Raw genomic sequence first — 25,809 nt, 5'->3', positions numbered from 1 at the left:
GTTTTTTAAAACAAAACGGAGTTTAACATATTTTTACACTCTATCTATGTAAGATAGAAAGAGAAAACAAACTAAAATGGTGACATTTACAGAGCAATATAGGGAATATTACATAAATTTAATGAGATGGATCCATTAGTACAGAAAAAGTGGGGCTGATTCCTAGTTTAAACAACTGTGACAAAATCAGAATCAAGCATGTAGCTGAATACAAGAAATACTCTATTATTTTTATTATTTTTACATCTTTATTGGAGTATAATTGCTTTACAATGTTGTGCTAGTTTCTGCTGTTACACTCTTGAAACTAACTCAAAGTTAGACTGCAATTTCAAGTGAGTGCATACGGTGGTGTGAATAAAATGCAGTGCCCTCCCTGACCATTCTTGCTTTGTCCCGGCAGAGGTCAGTGGCACAGAAAGGGTAAATGGTCCACTGGGAACGTAACATTACAGTGTAACAAGTTAGTGGCCTCTCCCCCTACGCTATGCTAGAATTTGCTGGAAAACTGATAGATAACCAGTGAAACTAGGGTTTGTTCATGCGTTCCTCTTTTAACACATTTAACTATAGAATCTTACTGCAAAAATCAAATTAAAAACATCTTCCACTGGCATCTTTGCTACTTCCACCGTCCATGACGACCCCCATGGAATCCAGTAGACTACCCCTTGGGCTCATAAAACTCGCTCTGAATCACTGTACTGCTGGAGATGATAACCCCAGAGCGATACACCTCGTTATTTAAGTTGGTAATTAAAAACCAGCAAACAAGCAACAAACAATGGGTTTCCCATGTCGGTGAGGGTATGTCACGGACCCTCTGATCCTTACTTCACACTTTATTATACTGACCATCTGTTTCCCTCACCAGCAACCCTGGCAGAAGTGGGAGGAGTCTTAATCTGACACACAGAGCTGGGAGTTGTCTCCATGATTGATCTTTGCTTTCAGTCCATTGTGACAAATATTTTGCTTTTCTTACCATGCATGCCAAACAAATATAAGAGTGAACTGCACCTCCCATTTTAGATACCTGGTTTCGTGTACCATCAGGTCTCAAGGTCTGATCTGTTTCGGTTGTGATCTGCTTTTCCTCTGACTTCAAGAGCAGAGAGCATCTTGTGTTGTCCCTGGTATAAGCCCGCTTCAGGGGGAATTCACTGGTGGTCCAGTGGTTAGGACTCCTCGCTTTCAGTACTGTGGGCCTGGGGTTCAATCCCTGGTCAAGGGACTAAGATCTCGCAAGCCACGTGGCATGGCCAAAAAGAGAGAGAGAGAAAAAAAAAAAGCCCACTTCAGAGATGCCCACCTCCTGCACACATGAGTTTTACTTCAGGAGACAGACAAGTAAACAGACTGCGGAGTCTAACCCAGAAGAGAGAGACATGGGTAGACTATTAAAGGAGACCCGAAGGACCTGAGTGTTCCCGAATGGAGAGAAAGTGAATCATACTAAATCCAGAGAACAGAATGGCTGCTTTGGGAAGCAGAAGTGAATCAACAAGACTATGATAAAGGGGATGAGGGCTGGGCAGCTAGTTCAGTGTTGAGAGATGAAGATGCAAATATAAACAGGCACCAAGCCACCGGTCTTGTGCATCGTCCTCAAAGGAGGATGAAGTCTATATTTTATGCTAAAAGTTATGGGTAAATTTGGAGGGATTTTAATCGTAGGAGCAGTGTGGTTTCAGAAAGATCCCTTTGGCTGTAGTGTGAAGAACAACTTGAGTGTGTGTAAGGGTGAGGGATTGAGGGGAAGGGGAGAGTCAGACAAAAATGGAAGGAGGGAGAGCAGTTACAAACAAACAAACAAAAATGATCTGTTTCAAGACTTGAACTTAAGAGAGAGAAGACATTGGGTTCGAGAGATATGAAGGGTGTGGAGTGTCCAGGACTTGGTGTGTGATAGGTGGTGATAGTGAAAGATGAGACAGGGTCAAGGTTGACTTCTGGGTTTCCGTCATGTACAACAGTATATGTGGCTCACTGAAATTTTAAATATCAAAGGAGGAGGAGGTTCTGGGAAGAAGATGAATTTTCTTCAGGTTATCATAAGTTTCAGGTACCTGTGGTGTGTCTGGGCAGCCCGGAGTTGTAGAGAGGGGTTTGATGCTCAGGGAATAAACTTGGGGTAGAGACTTTAGATTTGGAACCACAGGAGGCAAAAGATATCAAGTGGGGTGAACATGTGAGGAAAGGATGTAAGATTAATTTACCACACAGACAAAAACATCTTCCTATATACTAGTGATGAAAGGCTGGAAAATGCAATGAAGATGTAGATTCTGTTAAAATAGCAACAGGGCATTAAACCCTTGGCTATTAATATAATTCAGGACAAGGAGATTTATTTAAAGACTCTATAAAACTCTGATGAGGACAATAAATGCAGACTTGAGTAAGTAGGGAGCTATACCATACTATTTATTTAAGAGTAAAACATAGTGAAAATGACAATACTCCCGAGGTTAATACATGGATTTAATGCAACACCTATTAAAATCACAGCAAGATACTTTATGGAAATTTACAAAATGATGGTAACATTCTTTTTGAAATAATCAGTGGACCGGAATACATATATAGATCAATATATAGAAATATATATAGCACTTTAGATTATACAAGATGCTTTCACATCATTATGTCATTTAATTCTTACAATGATTCTTGTAATTAGGTATGTTTAATTACTATCCCCATTTTAGGGCCGCCATAAGTCCCAGTATACCTGGGGCAGTCCCGTGTTATGCTGTGAAAATGTAGCCCCTCCTCCATTTAATATTTTTCCTAGATGTCTTAATTTTTAAAGAGGGCATTATTGTTAATAGTTGCATTAAAATAATCTAGGATAGGTTGGTACCATCTCTATGGGGAACTTCTCACCTCTTGGTCTTGTCTAGTAGTAGATAAGGAGCGTGTAGGGAAAATAATTCTCACCTTCGTATGTGCTAAATCTGAAAGATGAACTGTGGTAACACTTTTCCTTTTTCCTAACCCATTCTTGTTGCAAAGTTACTAACACCTCCCTTTTAAGTGTAGCATGCTGTATGAGGACATACTCACCAATAAAACAAAGTGCACCCTGATTCCATAGATAGCTATTTCTTTCCAGTTTGGTGGATGAGGTCTTTGATGCTGCTACTGGCTCTGACCAGCGACTTGGTGTGCCTACTGGCTGCTCATATGAACAAGTTGCATGAAGCCATGAGGCTTCCAGTTGGTGGGGTCAGTGAGGAACTTGGAAAATTAGAGGTTATGTATAACAAGCAAAATATGTACAAGATATGGGGGCAGAGCAGTCTTTCTGTAGGGCACGCAGAGTATTCTGAATATCTCTTTAACAATGGCTTGTCATTAAGTATGTGGAATAAATATACATCAGTTTATTTATCTATATTCTTACATTTTTTTATTGTGGCAAAATGTATGTAACATAAAGTTACCATTTTAACCATTTTTAAGTGTATAGTTCAGTGTCATTGAGTATATTCACATTGCTCTGCAATCATCACCACCAACCATCTCCAGAACGTTCTTCATGAAACTCTACACCCAATTAAACACTAACTTTCCATTCCTTTCTCCCCTCAGTCCCTGGCAACCACTATTCTACTTTCTGCCTCTAGGAATTTGACTATTCTATATACCTCATATAAGTGAAATCATAGAATATTTGTCTTTTTGTGACTGACTTATTTCACTTAGCATAATGTCTTCAAGTTTAATCTGTGTAGCATTTGTCAGATTTTCCTTCCTTTTTAAGGCTGAGTAATATTCCATAGTATGTATATATCACTTTATTTTATTGCTTGGGGTTACCTGTTAATTTTGCAATAAACTCTTGTTGGTGATGAGTTCCAAAAACAAAAGTTCATGTTTTATGAAATATTAAATATTGAATTTTTGTTTCTCAAGAAAGTTGGTGATAATGTATAACTTGCACAAATATTTGTAGAAATTTATCATACACTAAAGGAGGCTATAGTAATATCACAACTACATGAAAACCAGGAGACAAAGTCTACTTAAGAAGCATTAACTTCAAAAGTTAGTCATTATTTTAAGAAGACTGTCCCCCAAAATAATGATTTAATGTGCACAGCTGCAAAACTGCATTATATGTCATTCTGTGAATCATGACTTTTCACTTAGATCAAATTACTTTTTCAATTTAATTTCATTTATTTTTGATTCCAAGTTTTTGCATATATATTTTTTAAAGCTGAGTGGCAGATTTTTTTCTTTACAAAGATGGTTATATCACTATATTCCACCCAACATGCTCTTTTAAAATTGTAATGTGGACACTCCTCCATCAAGGCTAGGGTTTTATGTTTCTCCCATTGAATCTCCTCTCTCTCTCTCACCATTCACCTTTAGCCATAATACTATGAGGAACTCCAGGTCCAAGTCTGAGTCATACGGGGAGGCCACAAGTAGGTGTTCCAGCCAACAGCCCCTGTGAAGGTCTCAGCTGGCAGCCAGCATCATGTGAATGAAAATCTTCAGGATGAGTGCAGTCCTCAGCTTCCAATCACCTTCACTGATGCTGAGTGGTACATGGACAAGCCGCCCTACCAGGTCCTGCCCAGATTGAAGATCTGTAAGCAAAACAAATGTTGTCTCTGGCTTAAGCCTCTAAATTCTGGAGCAATTTGTTACTGAGTCACGGGAACTGGAACAGGATGTTAATGTCTTGGCGCATCGCAGAAAAAGAACTTCACGAACCGTTAAATGCTGTTCATTTTGTATCAGGGTCATCAGATACTGCAGATAGGAGCGTGAGGAGTCCTGATACGGTATTTAGGTGACCTCTGAACACAGTGCAGCTCTCTTTGCTTTCATGCAGGTAAATGGAATCTTATCTTGGTTCTGAGTTCTAAGACCTGAATCGTCGCCTTGTTCACCCAGTCCCTGCATCTGTGCTTTGACAGGCCCTCTAGAAGTGAGACCCTTCTTATATCATCAGTCCCTTCCTTTGTGATGCTATAGGCAGTTACCATTTATGAAACACCTAAATGTCTCACGTAGTGCACTACTGATTTTAGTCCTGACAACAACCCTGCAATAATAATACGTGTTATTAGCCCTATTTTATAGATAGGAAAATAGGGCTCAGATATGTTAAGAGCTTGCTCCAGATCACACTAGCAGGAGAGAGATATGCTTCTCTAATGCCAAAGCCCAAGTCCTTTCCACAGAGTCACACTAGATTCCTGCTTTGATCCCAGCACTTGGCTATGTTCTGCTAACCTGACCAAAGATGTCCATGCTGTTGGTTATCCTCCTGCTTATGCTTCTGGGTGTCGCCGGATCTCTGTGGACAGGCCTGCCCATCTGTCTTTCATCCTGCCACCTCTTGCTGGACCTTGCTAACACCATCTGCTTGTCTGCGTTCTGCAGGTTCTCCGTACTTAGTTCTGCTGCATCCACACGTCAGTTAAACCTCCCACAGCTGGATGTTTCATAGATTTGAAGCAGTACCAGGACTAGAAGCTACGACTTTGGAGGAGAATGAACTTGGACCCACTCACCGTCCATACAAAGCAATACAAACAGGTTGAAAAGTTAGACGAGCAGCTACAGCAGCAGCAATACCACAAACCTTTGCAAAATCTGAAAAGAAACAATACGAAATTTATTCTGGATGGTAATGAAATAAATTTCTCGCTGTTAAAGAGATGAGAGTATCATGGAAAACAAGATAAATGGATCTGAATATAGAAACATTAAAAACAAGAAGAACAAAAGAATACAGAACAGAAAGCAATAGGATTGGTTTCTCACTAGAAACGATGGTGGTTAGAAGGCAGTGGGATGACATAGTCAAGGTGCTCAAAGAAAAAACCTATCAGCTAAGGATTCTGTGTCAAGCAAAGCTATCCTTCACAAATAAAGGTGAAAGAAATACATCCCCAGATGAACAAGAGATGAAAGAATATGTCGCCAGAACACCTACCCTAAAAAGATATTGAAGAAAGTCAGTCAGGCTGAAATGAAATTCTATCAGATGGTAACTCGAATCCATAGGAAGAAATGAAAAGCACCAAAAATGTTAAATATGTGGGTAAATATGAGACTATAAAAGGTTTTTTTCTCTCTTTTCATGTCTTAATTTTTAAAAATGACTGCTTAAAGCAATAATTATAATATTATATTGTTGGCTTTATAATATATATGAGGTGCCATATATAATATGATGTATTATATATAATATATGATTACTTATGATATGAGGTCTTATATCTCATACATGGTTATATGTAATATATTATGTGTGATTATATGTGAGTATATATGATACCTATAACGATATATAGTATGTCGTTGTAGTATATAGTATGTCCACAAAGAGGGAAGAAATGGAGCTATGCTGGATGTTTAATAATTGTTTAAATAGATGAGTGATGATAACCTGAAGTTATTTAAATTGGCATTAGTTTCATTGCTATCGAGGCAAGCATTTCTATCCTTGTCAATTTACTGCCTGTATTGTCTTACATGTAAATTGGTGGTCCAGTCATTTATTGCCTGGGATGTGGCTATTCATTTGCTATTTTTTCAATTCTATTGTAGCAGGAAGTGACTAGACTTTAATATTTTCTAACTTCCCCCCATAATAGTTACATCAGTTCATTAAATTAGCTTAATGGTAATAATTCCTTGAGAGAGGGGATCATTAGGAAGAGATTTTGAAGAAAGCTGGTAAACAGAGTGGGAAGTTACTCCATGGTCTTCAGAAGTTCATCTTAGGTCTTCTCATTCTGAGAAGAACTTTACAGATGAAGTACCCATCGCTTCCTGTCTGCTCTAAGGGCTCTGAGGTGAGCAAAGAGGCGCTGACAGAATATTGAGTCTTAGGTAGAAGGCTTAGCTGAGCTGGAAATAATTGATTAGTCAGGGAAGTTTTTGTGCCAAAACATTAAAAATAACACAATGGTAATGCTTCCTAGGAGCAGATTTGCTGTTCCACATGGATCCAGAAATAGATTAAAACTCAGGTCAAATGAGGATCTCTGAGTTTACTCAAGAAAACTAGTGGGAGAGAGAGATTTGTCTCATGCTTAAGAGCTACAGTGTCCTTTTCCCCCCACAGATTTTTTTTTTTTTTTTTTTTGCAGTACGCGGGCCTCTCACTGTTGTAGCCTCTCCCGTTGCGGAGCACAGGCTCCGGATGTGCAGGCTCAGCGGCCATGGCTCACAGGCCTAGCCGCTCCATGGCATGTGGGATCTTCCCGGATGGGGGCACGAACCCGTGTCCCCTGCATCGGCAGGCGGACTCTCAACCACTGCGCCACCAGGGAAGCGCCCCCCCCCAACAGATTTTAAGTATAGCTCCTGCATTTACTCTAGGAAATGTTCCTTAATGTCCTGAGTTAGAATTTATGGAAAAGTATCATGATACAAGGAGCCATAAAATTTAAGCTCTGACCGTCACCTGAGAACGAGCTTCCTGTCACCCACTGTATCTCTACCGCCCTCACTATAGATATTTCTGGGATAAGATTTACAAAAACATAGATTTTGATGATGAAAATTGGATAACTCTCAGATGCCATATTTCTTGAATCCTAGTATAACAGCTCACTGAAAATCACAGGGGAATTGAAATGAATAATAATTGAACGCTACTAGGTGCATGGCATTTTGATAATCAATATGACGATACAAAGATAAAGCATGGCACCTGTCCTGGAGTAGCTCAGTCTCAGGTTTAACATCTTTCAGTTAGAGGAATCCTGTGTATCTTTCTGTAGGAGTTTGAGGAGACCCAGTAGTCCCTTTCTTCCCTGCCCAAGGATAGAATTCCTCCGATATAGAGGAGGAAATCAGACAGACAGAAATGAAAATGACAAAAGCGATAGAATGCATGGCCAAGGTGTGCAACCGAATCGTTTGCTAATGCTCTCCACCAGCACACCTCCCTTCCAGCCTAGTCCTCGGGACTGCCCTCCTGTGGGAGAGTTTGGAACTGCGGCCGGCGCACTCAGCCAAGAGCTCGAGGGCCAGGGAGAGGGGTGGCAAGAATCCAGACCCTTGATGCTTAAGGTAAACTTTATCCAGATAAGAAACATTAACATCCAGCTAATCCTCCAGCCACGCACCATCCAGGGACTCCTGTTCCACTGTGAGGGAGAGAGAGAGGTGGGTGAGGGAAGAGCTGGGAGCATCCTTCCAGTGGAGGTCCTCCACGTGCTGACACACGAGCAGGGCTACGTACTCGCTGTCAACATGCCACCATACATGAAAGTGCTTGCTCACTTTCTCTTCTTCTTCTTCTTCTTTTTGTCCTTTACTTCTTTGTTCTTTTTTTTTTTTTTTGCGGTACACAGGCCTCTCACCGCCGTGGCCTCTCCCGTTGCGGAGCACAGGCTCCGGACGCGCAGGCTCAGCAGCCATGGCTCACGGGCCCAGCCACTCCGCGGCAGGTGGGATCTTCCCGGACCGGGGCACGAACCCGTGTCCCCTGCATCGGCAGGCGGACTCTCAACCACTGCACCACCAGGGAAGCCCTCTTTGTTCTTTTTCACCTCCTCTCCTTCTAACTGTTGGCAGTAAATATGCCCCTGAGTCTGTTGGGAAAAGCTGGTTAGTTCTAGTCTGAGCTAGAGAGACTTGGCTGCGTGGCGGAGGGCCATCGTGTCTCTCCTCAGCACCATGTGCAGAATGGCCTGGAATCTTGCCTTGAGGGTCTGCTGCTCCAGTCAGGAGGGAACCACGTGCTCGAGACCAGAGCCGGGTCCGGGGTGATGCGGAGCTTGCGGTGAGCGCTTCCACAAGAACGTGTCTGAGGACGTTCAGAGTGTCTATATAATAAACAACCAAGGGATACAGTTTTGTCTGGTTTTAGTACCAGAAGAGTTGGGCTTCTCCTCAGCAATTGGTTTGTTTCCGTCTCATGGACCAGGTGGATCCTCTCACTCTCTCATAGTGTAGGAGGAGTCCCTGGCTGGTGGGGGGATGGATGGCCAGCGCTTACCTTGGAAAGGGCTCTGAGCATCGAGGACCTGGGTTCTTTGCACCCCTCTCCTCTGCCCCAGACCTCCTGGCTGAGGGCACCTGCTGCAGTTCCAAACTCTCCCACAGGAGGGCAGTCCCGAGGCTAGGCTGCGGAGGAGGTGTGCCTGTGGAGACCATCGGCAAACATTTGGTTGCACGACTCAGCCGTGCATTCTACTGCTGTTGTCATTTTCATTTCTGTCTGTCTGATGTCCACGTCTATATCTTAAGTAATTCTATACTTGGGCAGGGAAGAAGGAGACTGTCGGGTCTCCTCCTGGATCCCTCCCTCAAAAAGCCTAGAGGCAGACGTGTGGCCGGCTCTCAGCCAGTGCCCGGGATTTTAAGATGTGCACGTTTGCATCCTTCCTGTCTTCCTCTTATGCCCCATTCCTTATTATTTGCCTTTTTCTGCTTCACCTAACTCTTATTTGTGTTACCTTGTACTTTACGTGTCCTTGTAAGGTGCCTTACGCTCTTCCTGGAACCAGGCAGGGTATAAATACATGAATAAATATAGCAAGCACCTGGCTCCCCGGGCCTCTGGCTCCATAGCATGCTTCGCTGCTTCTTAGCCTTTTGGCTCAATCCGAGCACAAGGTAATGGGCTTCGTTCCTGTGCTGAGATGGTGCCCCAGGCCTGACATTCAGGAGTTCTCTCAATTCTCGGCTTCTTCTTGTTTGAACACTTTGGAGGGGATTTCTAGCCCCTTGTTGTCTGACCACAATCTCCCATATCCTGCTTCCCTGCTGCCCACCTCCTCCTGACTCCATGTCTGAACTTGGCTTCCTAAGGTTCCATAGTCTCTGGGTCCCTCTGGCTTTAACTAACATCTCTGGGTATAGTCTCTAGACTGAGTTTCATGGTACTTCAGAGCCCTGGAGAGGCACTATGGTGAGGTGATTTTGGAGTCATTTGGATTTGGGTTGGTCCAATTACCCATCTGTCCAGGCTTCCATCCAATACTCCAGTACACACACACTCTCTCTCCCCCGGCCCCGCACCCCCTCTATATATGGCTGCCATGTGCCAGCTATGGAACTAAGTTTTGGAGATGTGGTAATGAACCAGAGAGGCAATCCTTGCTTTATGGAACTTGCTGTCAAGTTCCGTGAGTTTGAATTCAAGTTCTGACACTTGCTATCTGTGAGAAATTAGGGAATTATTTCAGATTCTCAATCTGTAAGATGTGGGTAGTAATTCCTACCATATCAGGTCATCGCAAGGATTAAGTGAGATCATGTGTGGAAAGCAGGCGGCCCAGTGAGCACTCCACCACACAGCAGCTTTTACTACCAGATGTCTGGTCACTCACGAAGGTGGGTCCTCTTACGTAACTCTCCCCGGAATAGTCTAGGCTGCCTCTTCTCGACCTATTTCATCTATCGAACTACTCGCATTTGTACTTATTTTCTAGAAAATTGCTGCAATTCCTCATTTTCTGGTGACTACTCCCCATTTCTGTTCTGTTCCCTGTTATGGATTTCTTTCTTCTTTTTTTGTATTTGAAAAACAACCACTGTTTGCAGCGAACCGTCCTACTGTGACTTGCAAATCAGATGAACTGTACCAAACCCAGGGCAGTACAGCTAAGCTCAAACTGAACACCAGTAACCGTGTTACTAGAAACCCCTGCAGACTCCTGAGCTCCTAAGAGCTACTGCCTAATTTCCAGCTTCTGACCGCCCCCCACCCCCCAGACCATGCTAATGTCTACCTTGAGTCCTTCCCTAACTAAACTCTGTAAGTAGTTTTCTACTGCACTGTTGGCATAGTTATATTTGGGGAGGGGGGAGGGGGGTCTCCCAAGAGGGATGGCAGGCAAATATATGTGTCTAGCCTGCCCTCGTAAACCAGAAGTCCCCTCCAACATTTTTTAGCTGGCCAAGTGGCGCAACAAACAAATGAAAAACCCAGATACAAGCATGGTGACCTCCTTCGCCTTACTGCTCCCAGGTGAACAGTTTCCCCCATGGGAAAGGCTCAAGGGGGCGGGGCTTTTGAGCAGCAGTAGGAGGAACGCCCACCCAACTCCACCCCTTTTCATCCCCCCCCCCCCGCCCCTCCCCACTCTTTCCGCAGCTCTCCACACGGCGCCTTGTGCTGGACGCTGACCAAAGGCACAATCTTCAGCGATGCAGAACGTTTCAGAGGGAATGGCCTGGGCTAAGGAGTTTTTCAGGGAGTGACTGTGGTTTCGGATTTAATGAGAAACATGAAGGTGGATGAACTTGGAGGCAGTCTCTCGTCTTTCGCACGGCTTCCGCTTGTCGCGGTCACAAACAGGCTTCTGCTCGTTTCAGAGATGATGCTGGTTGTCTGATCTCTCGGCAAGCCTGTGTGCTGTTGCTCCAGTGACTGCGGACGTGATCTGAGTGTCTGATCCAACACGGAGCGGTTGGTGGTGGCCGTGCACCCGGGCAGACCATCTTCCAACAACAATTTAAAGAGGATGAATTTCATCCACGCACACATTGTTCTCCACCACGAAGGTGATTCTAGGAAGAGAACTCCAGCCCCTTCTGTGAGGCGTGTGCATATGAGTGTAACTGACAAACAGACAAAGTTACCTTCTTCTGATAATCATTGCTGCAGGAGCCCATGGTTGTAAACTGAAAGTCACGCTCTCAGATGGGAAATCAGAGCGGTTTGTATCAAGCTGTAAATGTGGCCTTAAGCAGGATGCATATTCAGCTGACGGACGCTGGTAGGGCTGTACCAGTCGTTAAATAGTCAGTGCTTCTGTGCTGGCTTGGAAACAGACACTGACCTGAGCCCCAAATGTCCACTGCCCTTCCTGTCACCTCCCAGATCTTGTTACCAGCAGCAAAGGTTACCCTGGCACAGTGGGGTCCACCACCCTGCCCTGGCTCTAACATGCTTTGCCAGGCCCTGTCCTACCTGTTATAGACCATTTGGAATATCACGCCTGGTCTTCAGCATTAAAAAAAAAAATTATTTATTTATTTATTTATTTTATTTTTGGCTGCGTTGGATCTTTGTTGCTGCGCACGGGCTTTCTCTAGTTGCGGTGAGTGGGGGCTACTCTTCGTTGTGGTGCGCGGGCTTCTCATTGCAGTGGCTTCTCTTGTTGCGGAGCATGGGCTCTAGGTGCGCGGGCTTCAGTAGTTGTGGCTCTTGGGCTTAGTTGCTCCGCGGCATGTGGGATCTTCCCGGACCAGGGCTCGAACCCGTGTCCCCTGCATTGGCAGGCGGATTCTTAACCACTGCGCCACCAGGGAAGTCCCTCTTCCGCATTTTTGATTCTCGAGGAGAGGGTAATGAGAATTGTAAACTTAAATAATAAAGCCCCGGCTAGTGGTCAGCTTTGAGGACACACCCTACCTGCCCTGTGTCATTGACTGACGCCTGAGAAATGGAACTTTGAAAAGGGAATATGTTCCCCCAAGGAAGGAAAATCAATGAAGGCTCTAAGCTCCAGAAGGGAAGCTGGGGTGTTTTTTGGGGGGGGGGAGCAGTCGGAGAAGGGGTCCCAGATGGGAAGGGATGGGATGACGACAGAGCCTCCTGTGGTAGCTGAATACAGGAAGGGGACAGAAATAAGTAGGTATTTTCACAGAGTAGCAAGACCTATGTAGCAGAAGAGGCTGAAGCCCGCCAGTCCAATGGCGGCCACGCTATCAGTGGTCCTTCCTCAGACCCACTCCTGCCACTGGCCTCATTCCTCAAAGGCACCAAATACGTCCTGCCTCGGGGTCTTCGCTGCCTCCCCCCTGCGTGGACCCTGTCTCCCAGGTACCCAGACGGCTTCCTCCCTCACCCTCTTCGGTCTTTCTTCAAATCTTACTTCTCCTGCAGCCTACCCTCTGCAAACCTCCTTACACTTGCACACACATCCCCTCCCTCTCCCCTGCTTTGTTTCTCTTCTTAGCATTGATCACCAGCAAATGTGCTACACGCTTTGCTCAGTTATTTTGTTTATTGCTCTATCCCCTTTACTATAATGTAAGCTCCATGAAGGCAGACTTTTTGCTCTATTTTGTTCCTGCCACATCCCTGATACCTAGAAGAGCATACAGTAGGTGCTCAGTGAATGTTTGCTGAATGGATGAATGAAGGAAAAATGACTTCGTGTCCGCTATGGACTGGGCACTGCGTTCGGTCCGCGCACCCTTGTCAGTCCTCATGGAGCTGCCTCGGGGGCCTCCTCCTCCTTCTACGTTGGTGATGTTAATTAACATAAATTTAAATAGCCACCTGTGGCTAGAATTGATTGTACTGGACAGAGTAACTCTAGCATAAGAGGGAAAACCAAATGCAGATGAAATTGAGTTATTTGTAGTGAGGTGGATGGAGCTAGAGTCTGTCATACAGAGTGAAGTAAGTCAGAAAGAGGAAAACAAATACCATATGCTAACACATATATATGGAATCTAAGAAAAAAAAATGGTTTTGAAGAGCCTAGGGGCAGGACAGGAATAAAGACGCAGACGTAGAGAATGGACTTGAGGACACAGGGAAGGGGAAGTGTAAGCTGGGACGAAGTGAGAGAGTGGCATGGACATATACACACTACCAAATGTAAAACAGATAGCTAGTGGGAAGCAGCCGCATAGCACAGGGAGATCAGCTAGGTGGTTTGTGACCACCTAGAGGGGTGGGATAGGGAGGGTGGGAGGGAGACGCAGAGGGAGGAGATATGGGGATATATGTATATGTGTAGCTGATTCACTTTGTTATACAGCAGAAACTAACACACCATTGTAAAGCAATTATACTCCAATAAAGATGTTTAAAAAAAACCACAAAAAACCCAAATGCAGCTTGTGCTCTAGTTGGGTAGACAGGAGTGTTTGAACTCAACCAGTGGCCCTTGGCAGTGCATACACCCTCTGGCACAATTTCTGGGCTCCTGGGAGAAGCCGATCCTAATCCCCCTTTTTCTTTTGTCTTGGCCTGAATAGGGCCAGGCTGGGATGAGCTGAGTGAGGTGGAATATGTAAGGGGGCACCCAAAACTCCTTATGATAGTAATGCAATATTTTAAAGATAAAAATTAATGCAAAAATCCATGATGAACAAAATATCAACATTTGAAATAAAGACAGGATTAGTGTTACTGGTTTTCATTTTTGGCATGCACTGTCACTGCTTGTGCAGTAGCTTATACTAGTGGCCATAATTTGTATCTGTTAATCCCAAGCTCCTAGTTTATCCCTCCCCCTTTCCCCTTTGTTAACCATAAATTTGTTTTCTATATATGTGAGTCTGTTTCTGTACATAAGTTCATTTGTATCACTTTTTTAGATTCCACATATAAGTGATACCATATGATATTTGTCTTTATCTGATTTACTTCACCTAGTTTGACAATCTCTAGGTCCATTCACGTTTCTGCAGATGGCATTATTTCATTCTTTTTTTATGGCTGAGTAATATTCCATTGTATTGATATATATGTACCACATCTTCTTTATCCATTCATCTGTTGATGGACATTTAGGTTGCTTCTAAGTCTTGGCTATTGTGAATTGTGCTGCTATGAACATTGGGGTGCGTGTATCTTTTCGACTTTGAGTTTTCTCCGAGTATATGCCAAGCCTCTTAAGTATTTTTAAATGTAGACTGGAATTAAATGGGATTGTGTACTGGACTGGAGAGCACGTAGGCCAGACTGCACGCATCTTGGCAGGAGACTATAGAAGAAAAATGATGCCAACTATGTAAAAGTTAGTTTGTGGTTTTGAGCTCATTGCAGCATATATTAGAAAATACCACAGAAGTGTAATGAAGAAAATAAACGTTGCTCACAATCCTACCCAGGCATTTTTTCTTTACTCTTTTAAGTTATTAAAATTTTAAAATGATGTTATTTTGTTATGACAAGTCAAATAAAAAAGAGACAGATAAGGAAAATCTAACCATCTCTTCCCAAATCCAATTCTCTACCCAAAATCCATTTGCATCAAGATAATGTTCATAGTTCATGCCATTCTTTTCTCTCTGTGCATATGTGCTATACATATAGCTTCATTTATTTTGTATTTTAACAAAGGATCATATTACACGTATCACTCTGCAATTTGTATTCTTACTTAATACATTGTAGACATGTCTCCAGGTCCATACCTTAAGAAAGGAATAAACATTCAATGAAAATTGTGTTCTTTTTACTCCTGTCACATAGCCACTCACTTGCCTTCCATAGTATGATAACCGTTAGGTATCAGTCTTACAGAGCTTTTCTGTACATGAAGACACCTGCTTTCCACACTGTCTTTACTTGCTTTTTTTTTTTTTTCACCTACTAATGTATCTTGAAAAGTGTACCATGTTGGTACATGTAAAACTGCTTCATTCCTTTGTTATTATTTTGTTTCATTCTTTTAAATGGCTGCTTAGCTTTCCATTATATAGATAGACCAAAATATATTTAATGCACTCTCTACCAATGGGAGTTTAATCTATTCCACATTTCCTCCCTACCCCGCTCCCCTGCTTTTACTACAATTTGTAAAGGATGATCTTGTAACTGTGTCATTTTGCAAACATAAATTTATCTGTAAGATACATTTCTAGAAATGGAATTGTAAGGTCAAATATGTGATTTTAATTTTCACACCTACAGTCCAGTTGTCCTCCCGAGAGGCTGTATCATTTGTATCATTTACAGTTGTATTAGTAAGGCAGGACCCAAATCTCCATGTTTTTATAATATGGCATGTCATCAAACTTTCTGTCCCTTGCCAATATGATAGGCAAAACTGGAATCTCAAGGTAGTTTTAAACTGCGATTTTCTTATTAGGAGTGAGATTGAGTATGATTTATTGTCTTGAAGGGCATTTGGATTTTTTTCTGTGAACTATTTGTATTCTACGCCCATTTGAAAAATTAGATTATTTGTCCTTTTCAATGTTGATTCATGGAGCCTCTTTGTATGTTAAGGAAATTTAAGGAGATTAGCCTTTTGCCTGAAATACAATCTTTTTAAAAGCTGCATAATATTATGTAGTATTGATGTTTATTATTAGATAGTCCCCACTGCCCCTTTTTTATCCTAGAGGATAAAAAAATCCTAGGGTAATCCTAGAGGCTTGTCTGCCTGGACAAATAATGTTACAAGAATATATATATATATATATATATATATATATATATATATATATGAATATATATATGAATATATATATATACACACACACATATATATATATATAATATTTGATGCTTTTAATTTTGTAAGGTAGGTTTCCCAAAGTGGGATGACTTGCTCAAGAAATCTATAGATTTTAATTTTAAAAGCTATTGTCAGATTACCTTTTCAAAAGTCTGAAGCAATTCACATTCCCACCAGCAGTGCATGAAAGGGCCAGTTGCCCTGCCTCCCAGCTAATACTAGTTGTTACCAGTCTCTTAAAATTTAAAGTGATAAGTGGTATCTTCCTGTGTTTTTAATTTAATCTATCTGACCACTAGTGATATTGAGTATCTTTTAATAACGTTTATTGGCTATTTGCATTTTCTCTTAGTTGAATTGCTTGTTCATATCCTTTGTCTATTTTCCCCTGGATTTTGGTCTCTTTTTCAATTTACAGGGACTCTGTGTGCATTAGCAATATTAACTCTTTATTTGTGACAAATATTTTTTCCAATCTCTTATTTGTTTCTGTACTTTGTTTATAATATAATATAAAGCTTTTACTTAATAACTTAAAAAGTTATGTTGTCAAATATATCTTTTCATTGATGATTTCTGAGCTTCTTGACTTTATTACGGTCTCTCCACTCCTTAAATTTTCCTGTAAATAAGGCTAATATGTTAGACTTTGTGGACTGTATGGTCTCTGTCACAGCTACTTGTTCCTACCATTGTAGCTTGAAAACAACCAGAGATAATATGTAAAGAAGTAGGCATGGCTGTGCTCCAATGAAACTTTATTTACAAAAGCAGGTGGTGGTCTGCTGGCTGTAGTTTGTTGACCCCTGTGTCAAAGCATAAGTCAGATGAAGAAATCCTTTCCTTAAATCCTATGTCACTTAGATGAGTAAAAGCCAAAACTATGCAATTATCTGGCCCTCATTTCCTCTCTGACTCCATCTTCTACAATTCTCTCCTTGGTACAATCTGTTGCAGTTTCATCAGCCTCCTCTCTGTTCCTTGGACCCACCAGACAAATCCCACTCCAGGCTCACTCCCTCTTTATTTTTTGTTTTTTTAAAATAAATTTATTTATTTATTTTGGCTGCATTGGGTCTTCATTGCTGTGCACAGGCTTTCTCTAGTTGCGGCGAGCGGAGGCTACTCTTTGCTGTGATGCGCGGGCTTCTCATTGTGGTGGCTTCTCTTGTTGTGGAGCACGGGCTCTAGGAGCGCAAACTTCAGTAGCTGTGGCATGTGGGCTCAGTAGCTGTGGCATGTGGGCTTAGTTGCTCCATGGAATGTGGGATTTTCCAGGACCAGAGATCGAGCCCATGTCCCCTGCATTGGCAGGCAGATTCTTTTTTTTTTTTTGCGGTACGCGGGCCTCTCACTGGTGTGGCCTCTCCCGTTGCAGAGCGCAGGCTCCGGACGCGCAGGCTCAGAGGCCATGGCTCACGGGCCCAGCCGCTCCGCGGCATGTGGGATCCTCCCGGACCGGGGCACGAACCCGTGTCCCCTGCATCGGCAGGTGGACTCTCAACCACTGCGCCACCAGGGAAGCCCTGGCAGGCAGATTCTTAATCACTGTGCAACGAGGGAAGTCCTCACTCCCTCTTTGGAGTTGTTTTTTCCTCCGGTTAGAATGTTCTTCCCCCAGATATTTTGCATATCTTCCAGGCTTTTATCAAATAGCATCATATCAGGGAGCCCTTTCTTAGTCACCGTATTTAAAACTGAACCCCTGTCCCCACACATAGTTTCTACTCCTCTTCCGCTTTGTTCCCCCCTTTGCACTCACCATTAATGTGTATTTTACTTACTTATAACATTGTTTGTTTTTCTCCCCTAGAATGTAAGTTCCACAGGGGCAGGAATTTTCATCTGTTTTGCATCCTCAGCACTTACGAGAATTTCTGGCATGTGTAAGGGTTCACAATATTTTTGTTGAATGATTGAATACATACAGTAGAGTGGGAGAGATGAAGATACGGAAAGACAGTGATTATTTCAAGAGGAAAGTCCTTGAGAATGAAAGATAACTGGTTTTGACGGGGGCAGAGACACTCCTCCATTGCAAAAAGAGAAGAAAGAGATTTCCGTGCAGGTTGATCTATACCAAAGGTTTTTCATCCTTGGCACTATTGAAATTCTGGGCTAAGTGGTTCTTTGTAGCTGGGGGCTGTGCTGCCCATTGTACAATATTTGGTAGCATCTCTGGTCTCTACCTTCTAGATGTCAGTATCATCCTCTCTCCAGCTGTAACGTTCAAAATGTCTCTGAACAATGCCAACTATCCTCTGGGGTTAAATTGTCTTTGATTAAGAACCACTGGTCTATACATTTACACTGGGAAGGAAGCCTCTTTAATGACAGCTCTTATTCTCTCAGTCAGGTGTAAGATGAGGTCATCAGCTGAGAGTACAGAACATAATAGGCTTGAAGAAAGAGAAGACATGAAGCGGTGGTCTCAGAGTGGAAAGAGGCAATAATGAATAAGAAGTAGACTTACCTCCTTCCTGGCCCAGAGGAACATGAAGTGTGGGAGAAAATATAACCTCTTTGCCAGAGGAGTGCAGGAGAGGCAATGCTATCTGTGGACAACCATTCAGAGGTTAGGTTTCTGATTGTAGATTAGAGTTTTAGAGAGCTCAGTGAAACAATTTAGGAGGAAGGGGAGGGATGGGGAGTTGGATGGCGTTAGTGCTTGTTCATTGTCGTGTAGAGTTGAGAGACCTCATCAAAACTGTTAATGGAAAGGTTTGTGCTTATGAGGGGGATTGATATAAAACAGCCATGTGATGCAGGCTGGGACTAGCCCTGAGAGCCTCACGGAAGACTGGGAAGCTCTTAGGTCAATATCACAATCCCAAGTACTTGGCTTGAAGTTTCCTGGAGGAGAGGAGACCAGCGCTCCCGCGCTTTCATAGCTAATGCAGATGGGATGATTTTCCCATTTTCATTTTGAATCCGTTACCACCAGCATAAAGAAAAGCTTCACATTTTTGTATATTTATCCTATCTTCAGCCTCTTTACCAACTTTCCTTATTCATTCTAACGGTTTTAATGGAGTTTTTTAGTTTTTCATTTATTCAATATACCATCTACAAATAAGTTTCACACTTTCCGTGTGATCAAAGCCAATAAAGTCTCTGTCTGAGCCCCATTTCTGTGACTTCCTTCAGCCTGCAAGCTGAGTCTCCCTCCCAGGGTTAAAGCAGTTACTCTGTTCAGCCACTACCAAGTGACTCAGCGTGTCTGTGCTTCTCTGTTGCTCTGTAGTTCTGTTGGAGAGATGAGCTGAGTAAACTTTCCTACCAATAGAAAAAAGCTCTTTCTAGCAAATTCAAGATATAGATCTCTCTTCAGAACCAATCAACTATCAACTAGCTGTGAAGAGATGATCTGTAACTACAGATCATCTTACATCAAAGTTACCAAAAGGACTACTTGCTCAGTAAGAGGCGGCCCTGCTCTTATTGTTCCTCAGCAAGTCTAATAACCTAAAGGATCATTTACGACAGGTGAGGTCTTTGAGTCTCAGGAATTCTTGCTTCCTAACCAGGGCTTAATTTTAGATCATCTCCAGATTTTTCTTTTCAATATTTGAGATTATCTCTTTCCATCCAAAATGAAAACGATACTAATCTTATGAAGTCTACGACTATTTTTCTATTTCCTATGGACCACTTGATAGTTTGACTTGAGGAAGAAGGGTACAAGCCAAGAAAAGATGTCCCTCCAAATTCCATTTCTCTAATAATATCTTGAGAAACTTCATCTGAGGCCATCCCAAAATGTTTGCTTATTTACCAGCCTTGCTTTGAGCCCAATGGAATGAATCATTAGCCTTAGTCACCCTGGGAACCAAACAGACCAGGAATACAGATATAAATTCCACTGGATTCTTATGATCAAAGATAAAGACTATATATAAAATTCACATTATCTGAAAAGACTATATACATATAGTGTATATATATATATATATATAAAATTTTATTTATACAATCAACTACATTTTAGATACAATGGAAAACACAGAATGTGTGCCCTAAATTTCTCTCACTCCATAGCAGGAGTTAGCAAACGTTTTCTGCAAAGGGCCAGTTAGAAAATATTTTTGGTTTTGTGGGCCCTAAAGTCTCCATAACAACTATTCAGCTCTTGCTGCTGTAGTGCAAAGGCAGCCCTAGGCTATACATAAATGAATGGATAGAGTTGTGTTCCAATAAAACTTTATTTACAAAACAAGCAGTGGGCCAGATTTGGCCTGTGTGCCATAGTTTTCCAATCTCTCCTTTACGATAATGTTGTTCAGTGGAACTCTGAGGGTATGTTGGACTTCAGTGAACAAGATCAGAGAACAGGTACACAGTCCGTGAAGCCAGAAAATGAATCTGGGGTCACAACAGGACTCAGAGAGTAGGTGTTTGTGGGAGACAGTCCACATTTTACCTTAGAGAGGCGGCTGTGAAGGTGGACCTGAAATCTAAGAGCAGGAAGGCACAAGGCTGGACTCAGATTCCCCACCTGATTTCCTTGTTGCTTTGAGAATCATGCTGCTAATTATAGTGTTCTGGAACTATTTTCAACAGCACCTTTTTCTGGGAGGAATGGCTTAAGCATAGTACAAAAAAGTGCATTTTGTCCAGTCAATGTTTCCCAAGGGAAGCTCTCTAAAGAAACTGACACTGAAGAATTTGAGTGTGACAGTTTCTTCTCATTAGAGATTCCCAAGGGCCTGGGAATGAGCTGCTGTTTACAAGTCACTGCTAACCTTTTCACTACGCTGAGGGATCCTCTGTGTTTTCATCTCTTTTCTTTGGGTAGAAGGAGAAAGCAAAGGATCTATTAGCCTCTGATATGAAGATGGTCTTGTGACCCAACACAAGAGGGAGATCAGAAGCAAGGGGAGGCCAACACATGAACACATGGCCCCCATGGCTCTCTGGAGTATCAGGGGCAGGGACTGCCTGACTTTCTCACTTTTACATGTCTAGGCCTTCGGGCAGCACCAGACAGATAGTATGTGCTCAAAATCATTGGTAGAATGAATGAAGGAGCTCGTTCTCATTGGATGAAGAAAAGAGTTAATTGGGACACTAATTTCCCTCTTACAGTCCACAATACAGAGTGAGAAGGACGGACTTAAGATCAATGGTCATATAGGAATTTGTTTTCAAAGAATTTTGGGGTTTGGGTCACATCTTTCCTCTAACATGCAGCCTTCCATCTCCATTGAGCCCATCATGAACCATGTTTGGAACCATTCAGCCCTGATCATACATCTTGCTCGTTTGTGCACTAAGCAAGGGTTCAGTCTAGCTTATCTTTTTTTTGGAGCCAGGTTCTGGGGGTACAAAGTTGAGTAAAAGTTTACACCCTCAAGGAACTCATGGTGTGATTTAGCCATGTTATGTATGTTGACCCAAAACAGACAGACGGCCAGATATTTTTCCAGCAAAAAAACGGATTTATTCGGGATCAGCAGAGAATTATAATTTGGGGTCTGTAATCATGGTGAGTCACGTGCAAGTTCCCCTCATGCCAATGGAAGGAGATCACTTTTATAGAGGGGCAAAGGAAGTTGGAAGGCGTATAGTAAACAAAGAGTCCATGGCTTTCCAGTGGCTGCGATCTTGCCAGGAAAGGAGTCTTTCCTCTTCCTGTTGGGCTCTGTTCTCTTCTCAGGGCGTGAGAGCTCCCCTTTCTTGTCTCCCAGCTGCACTTAATTGATGTTTCTGCTTACTAATTTTTACATGTGTTTATGTATTTTCTCCCTTGAGTAGATCATAAGCCTCTTGATGACAGGAACTCCATCTTTCCCTTGTTTTGAATCTGCCCAGTAACTAATGTAGGGCTGAGGATTCAGCTTAAGGAATACTTGCTAAATGTAGTTACCAGGCACTTCCTGGGCACAGCTCCAACCAAAGAGAATAGTTTCGAACTGCCACTCAAGCTGAGCGAAAGGTATAGTCATAGCAGGATGGCTCCAAGTGCACGTTCCAAGTGAAAGTTCCCCTCTTAGCTTCGAGTCATTCTCTAGCTCAAAGCAACTTCAATGCTCCCCTCTTTTTCTGTTCCTCCACTTGAAAAATGGGGATCCGTGAACCCTGACACCTCGTAGTTTTATAGTGCTCTGAAATTTTTGTATGAAAGGGTTCAGGCAAAGTGTGAGCCCATTTATATGGGAGTGTTATAAGCTTTTATCTCAGAGCCTTCATGGTTTAGAGTTTCAGTTGGGAAATAAAATCACCTCAGAGGTGGAGAACTTCAGCTTCCAGCACAGCTAAGACTAAGGCAAGGTTGACCTTTGGTGCCACTCCTCCCTGGAAGGTAGTGATCTCAGCTACACCTGATTAGAAGCTCAGGTAGCCCAGAACTTGCCCTTCTCACTGCCGCAGGGAGCTCCAGGCAGATGACTGGTGCAGTTTACTTACCATGGGGAAGACTGCCGCTGCCTCGATTGAACGAGCCCTCCATGTGTACTGGGGAAATATAAATACTTGGAACACATTATCTTTTAGCTGCTTGCTTTTAAAAAAATATTTTTATAGTACTTTTTTTAAACCTCTTTTTAGAAATCATGGTTTCATGGCATCTTTTACCTTTCCTTGAGATGTCAACAGTACATGTAAGCATGAGTGGCAGAGCCACAGGTGAGTTCATGACCAAGGATTGAAGCCAATCCTTGTTGGGTTTATGTACTTAATTAGGTCCATGGCAACCTCCCTCCCCATCTCTTTCTTAGATGAATCTTTCAGCAATAGAATTACCCCTCAAATAAAAGCTGACCAAGTTTCTAAGAGAGGGCACTGAACTGGGTCAGTCAAAAGGACCATCACATGCACACACTTCTCTCTGCAGGCTCCCTTGGCTGACCTGGATGTGCCCCTGCCCAGTCAGCATCCCACAGAGCATCTCCTGAGTGACTCTCAGAAACTGTCACTGCTTCAGCATGAAATGTAGCATCTCATGGTTCTATCCGGGCCCAGAATCCCCCAATCTCTTTCTCCTAATGGAAACTCATTCTCAGCTAACTGTTGCATACAAATTAATATATGGATTTATTATAATTTTAGTCAAAATCCAGACAGGAATTTATAATTTTTTTGCAGGGGGTGAGAAGTAGATGTATTGATTTTGAAGTTTATATCATAGAATAAACATAGGGAAATTATCAAGGAAATTTTGAAAATGAAGATCAATGAGGTGAACTCGCCTTAACAGATACAAATTATACAGTGATTGAGATAAAAGCAGAGTGGTACTGCTATATAGTTATGGGCAAATAGTCACTGGAATAAAACAGGGAGTATACAAACAGACCCACAATTATTTGAGGAATTTGATATATAATAAAGGAGGCATTTCATTTCAGTGGGAGAATAAGACTATTCTGTAAGTGGTACCAGGACTAACTACCCATTTGAATAAAAGGATTTTATATTTACCATTTATGGCATTCTTCATTCCTTTGGGTAGATCCAAATTTCCATCTGGTATCATTTTTCTTCTGCCACATGAACTTCCTTTAACATTTTTTGTTAATGGTGCAGATGAACCTATTTGCAGGGCAGGAATAGAGACGTAGACGTAGAGAACGGACATATGGACATGGGGGTGCGGGGAAGGGGAGGGTGAGACGAATTGGGAGATTAGGATTGACATATATACACTACCATATGTAAAATAGATAGCTAGTGGGAACCTGCTATAAAGCACAGGAAGCTCAACTCGGTGCTCTGTGATGACCTAGAGGGGTGGGATGGGGGGTGGGGGGAGGGAGGCCCAAGAGGGAGGGGATGTGGGGATATATGTATACATACAGCTGATTCACTTCATTGCACAGCAGAAACTAACACAACATTGTAAAGCAATTATACTCCAATAAAAAATTTTTTTTTGGAAGATCTGCTGCTGGTGAGTTCTCTCAGCTTTTGGTTTTGCCCGACAAAGACTTTGTTCCATCTTTGTTTTTGAAAGGAAAGACAGTAATCCCCAACAGACGGGAGCCAAACTGGATGAAACTTACAATTGCCCCAGCTTACAATCTTGCGTTTTCAGGCCACAGCACAGAAGGGTAACCCAGGCAGAGCCTGAAGGTGTCCCTGACATGAAGAACAGGGAATCCAAAGTGGTCTGAGTACACAGAACAAAGTACCAAAGAGGGGAGGACTGCATGGAGAGAGAACTCTAGAGCCATGAGGAGGCCCCCTGAGTCTTCAGCACAGTACCGACCAGCATTTGCATGTGAAGAAACAACAGAAGACCTGGGGAAAATCACCTAAAAGGACAAGCAAGAACAGTGGTCATCGCTCATACAGTGCCTGTTCCTACAAACCAGATTGAAAACCTCATAATTCATAGCAGAGAGTACTCTGAAGGGTCTTGTCTCAGCTGTGGGAATTTATTAGCTCTCAATTAAATGCTGCTCTGGACCTGCTTAACAAGTCTTAAAAGCAAGAGCCAAAAGGGTCAGTTTCCCATGGTTTCAATGATATATGGGATCCCAAAAAGTCAAACTCATAGAAACAGAGGTGAAAAGTGGCTGAGGGATCAAGGATAGGGAGAAGTTGGTAAAAAGATACAAACTTAAGTTATATGGTGCATGAGCTCTGGGAATCTAATGTATATCATGGTGACTGTATTTGATAATACAGTATTGTATAATTGAAATTTGCTAAGAGAATAGAACCTAAATGTTCTCACCAAAAAAAAGTTAAATATATGAGGTGATGGATGTGTTAATTAATCTGATGGGAATCCTTTCACAAGATATATATATATATATATAGATATACACACACACACACATATAGCAAATCATCACAGTGTATGCTTTAAGTATACATATTTTTATTTGTCAATTATACCTCAGTAAAACTAAGGGAAAAAAGGATCATTTTCCAAGGAAACTTAACTGCATTCCAGAACAAAGTTGCTCAAGAATATTTATAGGAATATCCATTACTTAACAAGGTAAAATTTCTAGACATGCAAAGACACAGGAAAATACAACCAATAATGAAGAGAAAAAAAATCAACCAAGAATAACTAACTGAGAACTGACACAGATGTTAAAATTAGCACACAAGGACATTAAAATATATGTTATCTAGACATTCAAAACATTAAATGGGGTTTGAGAAGATATAAAAGTAACCTGAGTTAAACTTCTAGAGATTAAAACTACAATGTTTGAGATGAAAGGCACTCTGGATGGAATTAATATTATATTAGACATTGCAGAAGAAAAATTAATAAACTTGAAGACATAGTAAAAGGAACTACCCCAAATGAAACATATAGAAAAAGGAGGATTAAAAAACACTAATGAAACTTAAAAGCTTTTGCACAGCAAAGGAAACTGTAAACAAGACCAAAAGACAACCCCCAGAATGGGAGAAAATATTTGCAAATGAAGCAACTGACAAAGGCTTAATCTGAAAAATTTATAAGCAGCTCATGCAGCTCAATAACAAAAAAACAAACACCCCAATCCAAAAATGGGCAGAAGACCTAAATAGACATTTCTCAAAAGAAGATATACAGATTGCCAACAAACACATGAAAGAATGCTCAACATCATTAATCATTAGAGAAATGCAAATCAAAACTACAATGAGATATCATCTCACACCAGTCAGAATGGCCATCATCAAAAAATCTAGAAACAATAAATGCTGGAGAGGGTGT

This window comes from Delphinapterus leucas, chromosome 12, assembly GCF_059928025.1.
Source record: "Delphinapterus leucas isolate spDelLeu-1000000601 "Yukka" chromosome 12, BTC_Dleu_Yukka2, whole genome shotgun sequence".
NCBI classification, from domain to species: domain Eukaryota; kingdom Metazoa; phylum Chordata; class Mammalia; order Artiodactyla; family Monodontidae; genus Delphinapterus; species Delphinapterus leucas.
The sequence above is the reverse complement of the archived record's forward strand: the minus strand, read 5'-3'. Positions refer to the sequence as shown.